The sequence below is a fragment of the Dipodomys merriami genome, unplaced genomic scaffold (assembly GCF_024711535.1).
Source record: "Dipodomys merriami isolate MVZ:Mamm:240054 unplaced genomic scaffold, mDipMer1.0.p SCAF_8, whole genome shotgun sequence".
NCBI classification, from domain to species: domain Eukaryota; kingdom Metazoa; phylum Chordata; class Mammalia; order Rodentia; family Heteromyidae; genus Dipodomys; species Dipodomys merriami.
In genome coordinates, this window is record NW_027206401.1 from 3555224 (window position 1) to 3569557 (window position 14334).

The window sequence follows — 14334 nt, forward strand, 5'->3', positions numbered from 1 at the left end:
CTGTGGTAACTTGTATCTGTAGAAGGAAATGGTGCTTCCAGTTGCTTTTTATGTCTAAATGAAGCACACAAAAAGGCACAAGTAGTTGGAGGAAGTCTTTTTACAGCTAAATACAAAACTATGAAAAGGATTTCCCATTTACAAAACAGTTGAAGGGAGCAAGTTGGAGAGACTGGAGGCAGCATTTGAGTCTAGACTTTGTTTAGATTTTCACTTTTTTATTCTAAGAGCACCAGTTTGACATGAGGGGTAGTGACATTTTTTCCCACTATATAGTGAAAAATCTGTTTATTAAGATGACTATAATATAATACATGTATTACCTCATGGGCTTTGGGTTACAATCTCTGTAATGAGTGTTATCCTGGTGCAATTCTTCTTCTCTTCACATTGGTTTAAACATCTTAGCATTATTCGAATTTGTTATTCAATGAGGAAAAGAAAGATGTTTCGTTTTCTTTGAGCCATCTAAACAAGATTGTATGTGTGTGTGTGTGTGTGTGTGTGTGTGTGTGGTGTGTGTGAGAGAGAGAGAGAAAGAGAGAGAGAGAGAGAGAGAGAGAGAGAGAGAGAGAGAGAGAGAGAGAGAGAGAGAGAGAGAGAGAGTACTGGGGCTTGAACTCAGTCAGAGCTTGGGCACCATCCATGAGCTTTTTTGTTCAAGGCTAGCACTATACTACTTGAGCCACAGTTCCTCTTATGGCTTTTTGCTAGCTAACTGGAGATAAGAGTCTCATAGACCTTTCTGCCTAGGTTGGCTTTGAACCAAGATCCTCAGATTTTAGCCTCCTGAGTAGCTAAGATTACAGGAGTGAGCCACCAGCACCTAGCTAAGGAGCTTTCTACAAGAAAAAGCAAGCAAGCAAGCAAAACCCCAAGAATAAAAACCCCAGAATATTCTAGTAATATTGGGGAAACCAGAACATTCAAATGAATAATACCATTCCTGATGATTTAACCTAGAGACATGTATTTTAAAACGTTCCTGAAAAACTTGATCTGCTTCTTGTGGACAAGATCCTCATCTTTTTAAAAAAGTTTGTTTTATTGTTATTATAAAGGTGATAGAGGAGTTGCAGTTGCATAAGACAACTAAGACAGTACATTTCTTTTTGGACAATGTCACCCCTTCCTTTCCTCATCTAATTTTGATCATGAATATTAAAGAGACTTAATTTTAGTAAGAATAGAAAGCATGCTGTCAATACATTGGTTAAAGTTAATTGAATTTGGAATGCATGTTAAAATTTGGAAGGCTTCATTTCTTTTCCTATGTTGTTTAAATTAGTGGATCAAAGGTTAGCTCAATGTAGTCTGACATGTACTGAGTATTTCAATTACTTATCATTATTCTATGAGTGCTGTATTTTGCTTAGAACTGGTAATTATTGAGTATCTTCTGTTTAGGTTTCATTTCAAAATAATGAATTTGAAGGTTTGCTTGCTATTGATTTGTATTTCTGAAATTAAGTGTACAGGATCTAGGTTTTATAAAGCCAACACTGTTAGATTTTACCGTGAGTCTCGGCTATTGGCTATGGAATCTTAGCCCTCGGGGTATCCATGTTAACATCCTCTGACCTCTCAATCTACCTTACCTCATGCTGCAAACTCACACCTCATGGGGCACAGCACCTGCAGTCATGTCTCTGGCCCCAGCGCGTTTGGTGACTGTCCCAGGAACTGGGTGCTTTTGTCTCCCCGGAATTCACGCATTGCCCCTAAGCACAGTGGAGAGCAAGCACAGAGGAAGGCAAAAACGAGAGGCCAGAAGATGCCGGATGGAACTGACTGGCCCCTGGCCTGCAGAATGGGGGAGGTGGGGGTGCAGGGGGTGAGAGGACGCCAGGGAGGCGCCAGGGAAATGGAGGCACGGACACTTCCCGGGCCGTGTGCAGCCAGCCCGGGTGGTGTGAGGCTCAGGGCCAACGGGCGGGCAATGGGGGGAGACTGTGCACACCCCACTTCCTAGAGCTGGGGTCCCTCAGAGGCCTCGCTGGCCACACGCCACGCACAGCCCCGCAGCAGCCCGGGCCTCCTGTGCAGCTAAGGGTACACGCCCTCTTTAATCAATTTGGTTTAGGGAAGCAGAGAGAATCATTCTTTCCAGATCATTTAATAAGGCAGGGACAATTTGTCTTTCTGGACTGGACCCCCTCTCTCCGGAAGCTTTTCCAATTAGCTGGAGACTCCAACCCATTTGAAGGGAATGACTTGAAACAACAGGCGGCACAGCATTGACATTGTAAGAAAAAACACGGAAAGGGAGAGACACTCACTAGAGGAAAGAGTCCACGATCGCCCGAACCGCGAAACCTCTGCCTGAATATTAAAACTCAACGGAGATGAGGAAGTCACAAGTATGAACACAGCTCTGAAAGCCAAAATGCAAGCTGGCAGCGATAGCCAGAAAACAACTGGAGGAAATGAAAGAGGAGGTCCCTGGGCCTAAAGACAAAAATGAAAGGAAAAAGTCACAGAAATGAAGGAGGGAAGCAAAGGGAGAAGACATAGGAAAACTCATGGACAACAGGACTAGAAAAATCAAGCAACTTGTACTGAAATGGAAAACTTAAATGGCTGTATGAAGATGAGACAGAGAAGGAAGACACGGACATTTTTATTTCCTTTTTCTTTTTTTTTTAATGGATGCTCCTGAGGTTTGATCTCAGGCTCGGATTGGCTAAGCTGTGACTGCCATCCTCCTATTTATATGTTCTGTGTAGCTGAAATGCAGGTGTGTGCCACTACTCCCAGATACTGCTTGAGATGGAGTCATGTGTTTTGCCTGTGTTAGACCCTCTGGGGATAATTCCCCTATGAAGGGGAATTATCAAGGTGCCCTAAGTTCATGGGAACATTGCCTTCAGAGGGGGTAACGTAGTTCTCTTGGAGCCGTGAGTTAGTCTTGGCTCCTTTCTCTCTCTCTCTCTCTCTCTCTCTCTCTCTCTCTCTCTCTCTCTCTCTCTCTCTCTCTCTCTCTCTCTCTCTCTCTCTCTCTCTCTCTCTCTCTCTCCCCCACTCTCTCCCTCCCTTTTTCCTTCTCTCCCTCTCTCTCTGTCTCTCTGTCTCTCTGTCTCTCTCTCTCTCTCTCACACACACACACACAGCCACAAGTGAGCCCCCTTGCATGGCTAAGCATAGAGATTTTAAAAGCATACAGAGTTGGAGGTCTTAAGGATGGCAACTGTGCTGGAACAAGACAGATTTTGAAATTTTTAATTCAAGATTATTATTCTTGAAATAAAAGTGGAGTCAGACCCATGTTTCCATCAGTGTGGTGGATAATTTATGAGCAACAGAAAGTTTGGAGGCTGGGAGTCTGAGGTGAAGGCGGCAGTGGTTCGGTATTTGAGGAAGGTGCTTTCCTCAGGGAGGGGCTGTTCTCGACGGTGCTCCTGTGGTCTAGGGGCACTCCTCCCTCAAGACTCTTCAATAAGGCTCTAGCCCATTCACACGAGCAGAGGATCCCAGTCAGCTCCGGGAGGGAGGCAGAGCCTCGTAATGCTGTTGTGCTGGAGATGAGCAGTCAGCACATGCATTTTGGAAGGGCAAACACATTCAGCCCACAGCAACCCACACCTGGAGCAGCGCTTGGTATGCTGGGAAAACCGCCCCTGTGGGAGCGAGAAGGTTAAAGGCTGCATTTGTAACTCATCCTCATGGCCATGTCAAGTCTCCAGGAAACATGGCGAAGGGAAAAGGGCTCAAAATGTCCAGATCTAGATTCCAGAAAATAGCATGAAGCACAAGGCCAATGCTTAGACTATGTGGTAGAGATCCATGCCTGACAGAAGGCCTTGCAGGCATCCCTGGAAACCCCACAGCTTCCCTCTGTATGGGGTGCTTCCTGGTGTGGCTGGCTGACAGCTCCGCTTCATGCTTCCCTGTGGCCTGCACCACTTCTATCTTCTCATTTATTAAAACGGGGCAAGGGGATGGGAAGGCGGCTCAGTGGCAAAGTGCTTGCCTAGCACGCATGAAGCCTGGGTTCGATTCCTCAGTACTACATTCACAAAAAAAGCTGTGGCTCAAGTGGTAGAGTGCTAGCCTTGAGCAAAAGAAGCTCAGGGACAGTGCCAGGCCCTGAGTTCAAGCCCCAGGACTGGGGCAGGGGGGAAGAAAAGAATAAAATCGGGTCAGATGCCCAATTCTTATAAGTCCAATTTGGAAAAGTGACCCTTTGTATTATTTTAACTAAGGCATATCCTACTTTACTGTTTTAATATAAAGAAAAATAATTAGGGAGCCAATCAAAAAAGACCAAGTTGCTTATAAGGAAGGAAGTTTGCCAGTTTCAGAATTCTCTATAGCTGCCTTCAAGGTCAGAAGACAGTAGAAAAATGCTCATACAAATGAAAGGAAATCAAATATGTCAGATTTTAGACCCAGTAAGACTGTTCTTCACAAAAGCCAAATAGTTTTGAAAATGTGTGACCTTCATAAGAAAGTGACTGGGGAATGGAGCTCAAGCAACCCAGACACAGCACAAGTGGCTGCTGGCAGTGCATGTGTTTAAGCAAAGAATGAGGACTGAGGGGAAATGGAGATTAGGTCAAAAAACAGAACACGAAAGTCTGGTGCTCCATCAATGCAAACGCAAAGAGAAACCAAGAACAGGGAGGAAGGAGGAAGATGAGAACAGTTTGCAGACTGCCTTGTTTGTAATAGTTGGGGAGTATAGAATATCAATTAGGGATAGGGGGTTGTGGCTCAGATGGTAGAACACCTGCCTAGCAAGCACAAGGTCTTGAGTTCAAACACCAGTACTGCCAAGGAAAAAAAATCCGATAAAGTTACCATTTATATATGTATATATATTTACAATTCCAAATAATTGGAAAATAATTATATTTACTAGCCATAAGGGTGAACACTAAGTAATGATGTTATTTAAATTCACTTTCAGGTCAAAGGGGGAATATAATCCAGAATCACAAATTCAAGAGCAAACAACCTAATGAAATGCTTGCATATCAGAAGCTCTAAAATGCTACCTTAAATGCTCCTTTTCTAAAGCATTTTCCTTAAGTGCTTAAGAAAGATCTTGAATATTTTTATTAATTAAAAGTAAAGAAATTAACTCAAAGAGTGTGGAGAATGAAAATGAAAAACATGGAATCGGAAAGAAGAAAAATCTGTTGTACTAGGTTTGAACTCAGGGTCTCACACTTGCTCAGCTGGTGCTATATCATTGAGTCACATCTCTAGCATAACATTTTACTAGTTATTTTGGAGATGTAGTCGAGTGGATTTCCCCCCCCACCCCCAAGCTGGCCTTGAGCTGCCATTCTCCAGATGTCAGCCTCCTGAGCAGCTAGCATTATCGGCATGAGCCGCAAGAGCTTGGATCAGCAGCAGATTTTTCAAATAAAAATTGAAATTATTTGTAAGACCAAGATGAAAATAATAGAAGGTGCAACTCAAATGTAAAAGAAGAGTTCTGAAAGATAAAAATTCAATAAGACATATAAGCCAATAGCTAACCTAATTAAGAAGAATAACAAAGATAAATTTAAAAGGGGCACAGGACATGAGTTTGTCCAATTCTAACTGTTAATCTGCAATAGATTTTAAATGTAGATATACTGAAAACAAATCCATGGAAATTAAATTTGGTAAAATTAACCCCCAGAATGGCTGGCTGTTTTTTTAAATCTATGGGATAAATAGAGAAAGTTACTAAAGAGCTCCCCCTTCCCATGGGGGAGGGGATGGACAGAGAATCACTAGGCCTGAACATGATAATTCCAAAATGTAGTGGTTTTTTTCCCCCCAGAGCTGATGGTGAAAAGAAAACAAACAATGAAAACAAAAAATGTACAAAAAACACTTTCTTTTTTTCTAAAAGTATTGTATGTGCTATTATGTAGAGCCAATATCATTTATGAAATAAAATCATACACTTCTAAGTAAAATAGTAACGAATGAAATCCAGCAATACACAAAAAGAATGATGTAATAGAGCTTATTTCAGAAATGTAAGAGTGATTTGTTATTATGAATTCTATGAATGAAATTTGTCATATTGAGGATGTAAGTAAAAGTATTTATGTCATTTCCAGAGATGCTGACAAGGCACTGGATGTGATTCAGCAACCATCACTGATAAAAACAAAATATGAGGAGTAGAATGCTTCCTTTGTAGGTTGAAGTAAACTTCATCCCTGCAGCCAGCACCATGCTTAAGACAAGCCCACAGAGTACAATCCACATTATACCACAGACAAGCACATGAAGTACACATCCACATTATACCACAGACAAGCACACGAAGTATAAACATCCACATTATACCACAGACAAGCCCACACAGTACACATCCACATTATACCACAGACAAGCACATGAAGTATACACATCCACATTATACCACAGACATGCCCACGAAGTATACACATCCACATTATACCACAGACAAGCACACGAAGTATAAACATCCACATTATACCACAGACATGCCCACGAAGTATACACATCCACATTATACCACAGACACTTGCCAGGTCCGTGGAACAAGAAAAAGAAATTTGCACTTAATACTTGGGAAAGAGGAAGCAAAACAACAGCATTGTGGAGAATACTTATGACTGGAAAACCAAAAAGAATGAACAGAATGATCAAAAGAATTCAGTCAGATAGTGGGGGTTGAAAATTATATCATCACCTCAGTAGTTTTTATATGATGTGTAGAAAGGAACCTCAAGATCTCATGAGAGAAGCCAATGGAAAGACATATGTTCTGGGATTTGAAAAACTGAACAGCAAAAAGATGTCGATTCTACTCAAGCTAATTTTTAAGTTCAAAGAGATTCCAACAGAAATGCCAGTACATTTTTAGTTTTAACTTGACAAATTGGTCTCAAATTTCATATAAAAATTCATGAGCAACAATTGTGAGAAATATTCTTAAAAAGACCAGCAATTAGTCTGTGGGTAGTTAAGAAACACCATGTATTAAAGCATATAAACATGTATGTGTACAGGCATTTCATTAATTGAAAACTCTTATCTGAAACCCAGAGTTATAACATGGACTATTTAATAAATTATGTTGGTAAAGCTGGGTAGCCAGCTGAAAATACAGATCTGGATCCCTACCTCATACCTGATAACAGTATAAATTCCAAAAGAGGTTAAATATAAAGATAAAAGCAGAAAGCAGTATGGAGGTTCCTCAGAAGACTTCACATAGATCTCCCCTATGATCCAGCAATCCCACTTTTGGGCATTTACCCAAATGTTTACAAACAAGACCACACTAAAGCTACCAGCACAACTATGTTTATTGCAGCATTATTTACCATAGCTAAGATGTGGAACCAACCCAGATGCCCCTCAGTAGATGAATGGATCAAGAAAATGTGGTATATATACACAATGGAATTCTATGCCTCCATCAGAAAGAATGACATTTCCCCATTTGTTAGGAAATGGAAAGGTTTGGAAAAAATTATATTAAGTGAAGTAAGCCAGGCCCAAAGAAGCATAGGTCCCATGGTTTCCCTTATTTGCAATATCTAGTATAGGTATGAGTCAAGCCGAAAAGGTCAGATAATGTGATGTTAGGAAAATGAACCCTTAAATATGTATTTTAATGTTTTCGTTTCTTTCATGCATGTGTTTCTAACGCATTTATAAGATTATTTCTTTGTTGCTTTGTATGTCCCTCCCCCACAGTGTAACCCCCGCTTTCACTATATTTGATGTCAGTATAACATGTGGAGGAGATGGGGACAAACAAGTCGTTTAAGGATTCAGGTGGACCTGTTGCAACAATGAGAAGTACAAAATGTCATGTCAAAACCAGCTTTACAATGTCGGTGGGGGGGGGGAGGGGGGTATAATTGGGTGGGGGGAGGGGGGTAAAATTGGGTGGGGGGAGGGGGGAGGCGGGGAAGGGAAGTGAAGGGTAAACAAAGGAGGAGGCTGCAATGCTTGGTAAGAAATGTATGCATTATCCTGCCCATGTAATTGTAGCCCCCCTGTACAGTATGTTCTCAAATAAAATAAAATACAATTAAAAAAAAAACTAAAAAAAAAATAAATAAATAAAGATAAAAGCATGGAAGTCTAAATAAATTCCTATATAAACTTGAGTTGGGAAAGCCCATGAAACTATGACTCAAATTCCAGAGGCAAAAACTAAAAGGATTAGCCCAACTCATTCAGAAGCTTGGTTTAGCCACTGGCTCACACCTGTAATGCTAGCTACTCAGGATGCTGAAATCTAAGGATCGCCGTTCAAAGCCAGCCCAGATAGGAAAATCCATGAGACTCTTATCTCTAACCACCAGAAAACCAAGTTTGGTTTTATCATCTGTTGGGGAGCCTGTGAGGTATTGCTCACACTGGGATATCTTGTGGGCTTTTCTTTTTCAGTTGTGGTATTGGTGGCGTTGTTTGTAGTGATTTTGAGAGAGAATTTTTTTTTCATGTAACAAAAACCATCTTTTCCTTAGGGCTTCTTTCTTAGATGTTATATTGCCCTTATTATATTTGATTTTAAAAATTGCTTTACTTTCTGTTTTGCATTTAATTTGTAAAGACATCTGAATTAAAAATTTTTAATAATGATGAAATAGGACCTAATTAAAAAAAAATAATCCTCAGAGAGTTTGGGTTTGAATGCAGGTTTGAATGCAGGTGCTGTCCATGAGCTCTTTTTGTTTTTTCAAGGCTAGTACTCTACCACTTGAACCTACAGCTAGCTCTACTCCCAGCTCTTTGGTACTTTATTGAAGATAAGAGTCTCACAGACTTTCCTGCCTGCGCTGGCTTCAAACACAAAGCTGTATCCTTTGAAATGTCCTTCCATCACTGGGTGTGGTGCATACACATGTAAGCCCAGCAATCTGAGAGAGGCTGAGTTGAATTTGAGGCCTATACAACAGGCCTCAGCCTCTTGAGTAGCTAGGATGAGAGGTGTGAGCCACCAGAGCCCGGTTTGAATGCTTTAAACATATTCTTAGGTTTATTTCTGTTACAGTGTTCATGCCATACCGCTTGAGCTATGCTGCCATTCCTTTTGTTTAGTTTGCTTTTGAGACAAGGTCTGACTATCTTTGTTAGGGCTGGCCTCCAGCTCAAGATATTTTCGCTCCAGCCTCCTGAGTAGCTGGGATTATAGGTATGTGTCACCGCGCTGAGGCTAAATGGGTTTTGCTTTTTATAATGTTTGGAAGCCATCCTTGCACAGGGGCCACGCTACTCTTCTCTGTATCTTTCCACTTTTAGTATTTGAGCTGCTGAGGTGAGCATGGTGGGGGCTGTGTTCAATGATTACTTGGGATATTGTGAACCTTTGACGTTTCCCAGCACACAGCTCCTACAATGCTTGGAATTTCCAGCGATACATGTTTTGTGCAGTCAAGGACGGCTGGCGGCTGGCGGTCTCTGGATTTTCAGGGTGGAGGCTGATCACAGATAGACCCAGGCAGGATCACGGGGTTGGATCAGCTCCCCAAATGTGGGAGCTTTAAGGAAGGTGAACAAGAACACATCCATGTACTGGGGAGGGGTGTACCTCAATTCTACATGGATGGAATCTCTGGGGCTGGGGTTCTCCCAGACCTGCCCTTCCAAGTCTCTTCTTGTTTATCTGTATCCTTTAAAATGTCCTGTTGTGGAAGTGGTGCTGTGGCTCAAGTGGTAGAGAGCTTGCCTTGAGCTGAAGAGCGCAGGGACAGCGCCCAAGCCCAGAGTTCAAGCCCCACGACCGACCAAAAAATAAAATAAAATAAAAGTTTTTTAAACGTCCTGTTGTCACTGGGTATGGTGCACACACCTGTAATCCCAGCAATTTGAGAGAGGCTGAGATGAATTTGAGGTCAGCCTGGCCTATTAGTAAGCTGATAACGCAAAGTGCTTTCCCGAGTCCTCTGAGCAGCTACTGCAACAAATCAATTGGGCCTCAGAGAGGCTTGTGGAAGCTTGGGTAGAATTGAGCAGGTGCACAGGTGACACAAGCTGGGCCATGCTACGGGACCTAGAGCCAGGAGGGGGCAGTGTGGGGACCCAGCCCTCACCTGGGATCTGACCAGCACCAGGTAGAAAGCACTATTACTGACAGGACGAGATTTTCCAGCTGCTTTGGCTACAGAATTCCTTGTTTGCTGGGGGAGAGAATCCGGGGTCTTCTGAGGTCCCAGGGCTCTTGCCGGCTGTGGTGGGAGAGGAGAGAGGGCTTGCTTTTCTTTACGCCGTTGTTCTAAGTTTACATCTACATCTGATAGAGCAAATGCTCTGTTCTTTTCCTCCTTTCCTTTCTCTCACCGATTTGTATTTCCCATGAATATTCAAACCATTTCTTCGGAGGAGAGCCATGAAAGCTTCACTCTGGGTCTTTGCTTGGTGAGGTAAACATCTTTATTCATGGTAACACTTGCTTGCTCACTTTAGATGACATAAAAGGAACTCACTGGAAAGGAATGAGGAAGCAGTTCTAGGAAAGGAGACAGAAATTTGGGGAGCCTCTGGATGACGGGACCCCGCACCCAGGGAACTGTGTCCTTCATCACTGCTAGTCCTTCAGATGGTCCAATAAGCTGAGTCCAGGAGCGGAGTAGGGGTGGGCAGGGCTCTGTGCTCTCCTGTGCTCTCTTCCACCACTGATCTGCTGCTGCTGGTCTCTGGGGAGTACGCACGGGCTACAAATGCTGGGTGGGCACAAAACATATGACAGCCTTGACACGAGTTGTTCTTACTAGAAAGTTCTAGCTTTCCACCCTCCCATTCTCTTCTGTTTCTTCAGATGCTTCTTTCAGACTTGGAGATTTCACACCAAGTGCAATCAGCAAGTTGCTCTGTTGTTGAACTTCCTTTCAAAGGAATCTTGGAAAAAACCTGAAACCAGCTGATGTGAAGAGCGGTAAATATCTTAATTTATTTGACAAATGAGATTGTTGGGACAAAAAACTAAGTGTGGTTTGAAAACTTTGAAAGACCAGCTTGAATACATTGGTCTATCCTGGTCTATCTGCTGTGCTGGAAACGTTAGGATCCATAGTAAGGGAGAAATACAGACAAACACACAATAACAAAAATTCCCCCAAATCCCAAAACCAAACCAAACAAAACCAACTAACTAACCAGCCAGCCAGGGTTCTGAACATCAGAAGGAAAAAGCACTGGAGAGCTATTCATATCTAATTTCTTAAATTTTAAGGAAGTATAGATAAAAATAAAAAAAACATTCTGGCAAGTAGGATGTCACAGATAAGAGAATATACTAAGACAATTGGAAAAATCAGGAATTAGCTGTCAGAGAAAATCTGAATGTCAAACTGACATTTAATACTTTCTGGTGAAAGTAACAAGCCAATATTGACTATTGCTATATTTCTATTTATAGAAATGGGAAGTAATAAATCATGTAGATAAAAAGATTTTTAATTTTGAGTTTTAAAATTGCCAATTGTTTGACTAGAAGATTACAAGATTTCAGTGTTTTCAAAGTATAACTTACTTTTGTTTTTCTGTTAAAGTTTATTCATTTAAGATCAGTGTGCTGCATTTTTATATAATTTAGGTAGGTTTTTAAAATGACTGTAATATTTTCCAAAGTGACATCCTGTAAATTTCAACCTCTTATCTGTTAGCTCTAAGTACTCCTCAGAATGAAAAGTGACCTGGAAGTAAAAATAACTGAATATTTCTTAGTATTCTTTGTCAGGTTCACTGCTTGCTGTGAAAGCACATGAAATATCAAAGTGACCAATCTGAAAAGAAAGTCCATTAAATTAAAATTAGTAGTAATGGATTAGAGAGATTGTGTAGAAGTTTGCTTGCTTAGCAAGCCTTTTACTCTCAAAGCACAAGTGATGGAAGACTTGTACAACATGTTCTAAGAATAACAATTTTAAAACACTTCATAGTGGTTAGAAGATTGGCCCTGGGTTCAAGCCCCAGGACTGACATAGAAAAAAAAGTGTGTGTGTGTGTGTGTGTGTGTGTGTGTGTGTGTGTGTGTGTGTGTGTGTCTAAAGCTCTTTGTATGATGGCATTAAAATAACTTAAACACTGCCACGAATTCAACTGAACACAAGTGACTTGCTAGGAATTAGTCTATTACTAGTTTTTCATGAAAAGGTAACTGGAAAGTGGTAACAGAATGATTTTAATGCTAAATAATTGGATATACACCAATATTCATTTTAATTTATAGATCAAATTATTATTTCCAGAAGATAAATGTATGGTAGTCAAAACATTATGATATTAATCTTTGATTCAGAATTGAGAAGCATTCTATTATGGCAAAGAATGAAGATAAAATTTAAGCTTTTCCCCCCATTACTAGAATAAAACCTCCATGCAATATTGAACCTAATCTTTCACTGAAAGATTTCCAATTGTCTTACTATAGTCACCTGTTGGCTAGCTACTTAAAAACTAATGTTTGCTTTAAAGGGAGAGTAGGAAAGTTTGAATTACTGAGAGAGCCAGGCACCTGTGACTCACACCTATAATCCTCGCTAGTCCTCAGATCTCAGATCTGAGTTTCCCAGTTCAAAAGCAGCCCTGGCACTTAGATCCAACTAACCACCAAAAAGTCTGAAGTAGAGCTGTGGCTCAAGTGACAGAGGATCAGCCTTGAGCAAAAAAGCCAAGAAAGAGTACATAGGCCCTGAGTTCAAGCCCTAGCATTGAGGGGAGAAAGAAGGAAATATAATAAAATTTGTGTTATTGAAAGAAGAAATGTCCTCTGTTTAGCTCATACCTAAGTTAAAAATATTTCAAATTAAATGAAGAAACTTTGTTTTGATAATAATAAATACTTCATATATGCATTAGTGCTTTCCAAATTATTTATATTTGCTAATTCATTTAATTCTTATAGCAATATATAAGGTAGGAATTAATATTATCACTCTTGTTTCCATACATGGGTCTATCCACAATTCTTCAGGCTCTTAAAGCACATAGACACACAGGCCTTGGGAGTGACTTCCTCAGCTTCCTGGAGAGAGAACATCTACACACTCCTGAGGGGAAGAGAATATGGAGCGGTGCCCCAAAACAAAACTAGAAGCCAACTTAGGATGCCAACTGTCAGTCCACTGTTAGGCAGGAAGCCTGCATTTGCCCGTTTGTTCATTCGTTTCTTCATTCCCTCATTCATTCATTCTCGCTGCTGTTGGTGGGAGTCTGTTCGTTCTCCAAGCTGAAGCTTGTGTGGTAAGCAAGTGCTTACCGTCAGTGAGACCGCGGATGGTCACGGGTTTGCACACCACACCCCAGCACTGTGAGTGGCTCCAGGTGTCAGATGGCCTCCCTGGGCCTGGGGCCTGAGGCCTGGGCCTGGGCCTGGGCCTGTGGCCATCCTCCTGGACAGGTCGGGACCCCTACATCCTAGGCTGAAGCGCTTGCAAAGGACTCTTGTTTCCTCTTCCAATTCTTTCTGCTTTCAGCTGCGGATTCCTCTTGGCAAAGGCAACTTCTCTCCCAGTCAACGTCAGGTGTTTAAAAGGCTACTTTCTGCTCCCCTGTCATCTGAAGCTTGCCACCCAGCTACTTGTACCCCTGTTGTCCAGCCAGGGCCATCTTGTGACTTGGGAAGGAGGCAGGAGATGGAGAAGGCCCACTGTGCAGGACCTCAGCCTTCCTTCCTGGATATGCTGGGAAGGAGAGTGCTCAGAGGTCTGGCCTCATTTACTGAGAACCCTAATGATTTGTCACACAAAGCTTCCATGTTGCACTGTCTACACTCAGGTGCCATTTGGAATGTGCTATGTCATTTCACCCTTGATTCTCACCAAACTCAGTTATAAAATGGAGCTAGACACTCCTTTGAGGGTTTGGGGAGGAGGTTAATTCAAAAGGCTCCGTGTGTGTGTGTGTGTGTGTGTGTGTGTGTGTGTGTGTGTGTGTGTGTGTGTGTGTGTGTGTGTGTGTGTGTGTGTGTGTGTGTGTGTGTGTGTGTGTGTGTGTGTGTGTGTGTGTGTGTTGGTACTGGGGCTCAAACTCAGCACCTAAGTGGTATCCCTTAGCTTTTTCACACAAGGCTGGCACTCTACCACTTGAGCCACATCTCCACTTCTGGCATTTTGCTACTTAACTTTCCTGCTTGGGCTGGCTTTGAACTGCAATCCTCAGTCTCAGCCTCCTGATTAGCTAGGATTACAGGTATCAGCCACCAGCATCTAGCCAAAAGGTTCCTTTGGAGAAAAGAAATTTCAAAGTTCCTTTGAAATTGCCAAATACTTACATTAACCAGAAAACACAACAATGACCATGTTAATATTACAAATGAATTCAAAACCCAGCTTTCTCTGTTTATGTTTTTTTCAAAATAACATCAACCTTCTTATTTATCCATATTAGCAGTGCCCT

At 41.7% G+C, this 14334-nt stretch overlaps 1 protein-coding gene and 1 non-coding gene across 2 annotated transcripts in view; both read right to left on the reverse strand.

Annotated features, from left to right (window-relative positions):
- Positions 1-14334, reverse strand: part of Pacrg (parkin coregulated) — a 376899-nt gene that overhangs the window by 27896 nt on the left and 334669 nt on the right. The gene's annotated exons all lie outside the window — the stretch shown is intronic.
- LOC138819581 (U6 spliceosomal RNA) lies at positions 9154-9261 on the reverse strand. Its single transcript, XR_011369502.1, has one exon. It is a non-coding gene; the product is annotated as a U6 spliceosomal RNA (small nuclear RNA).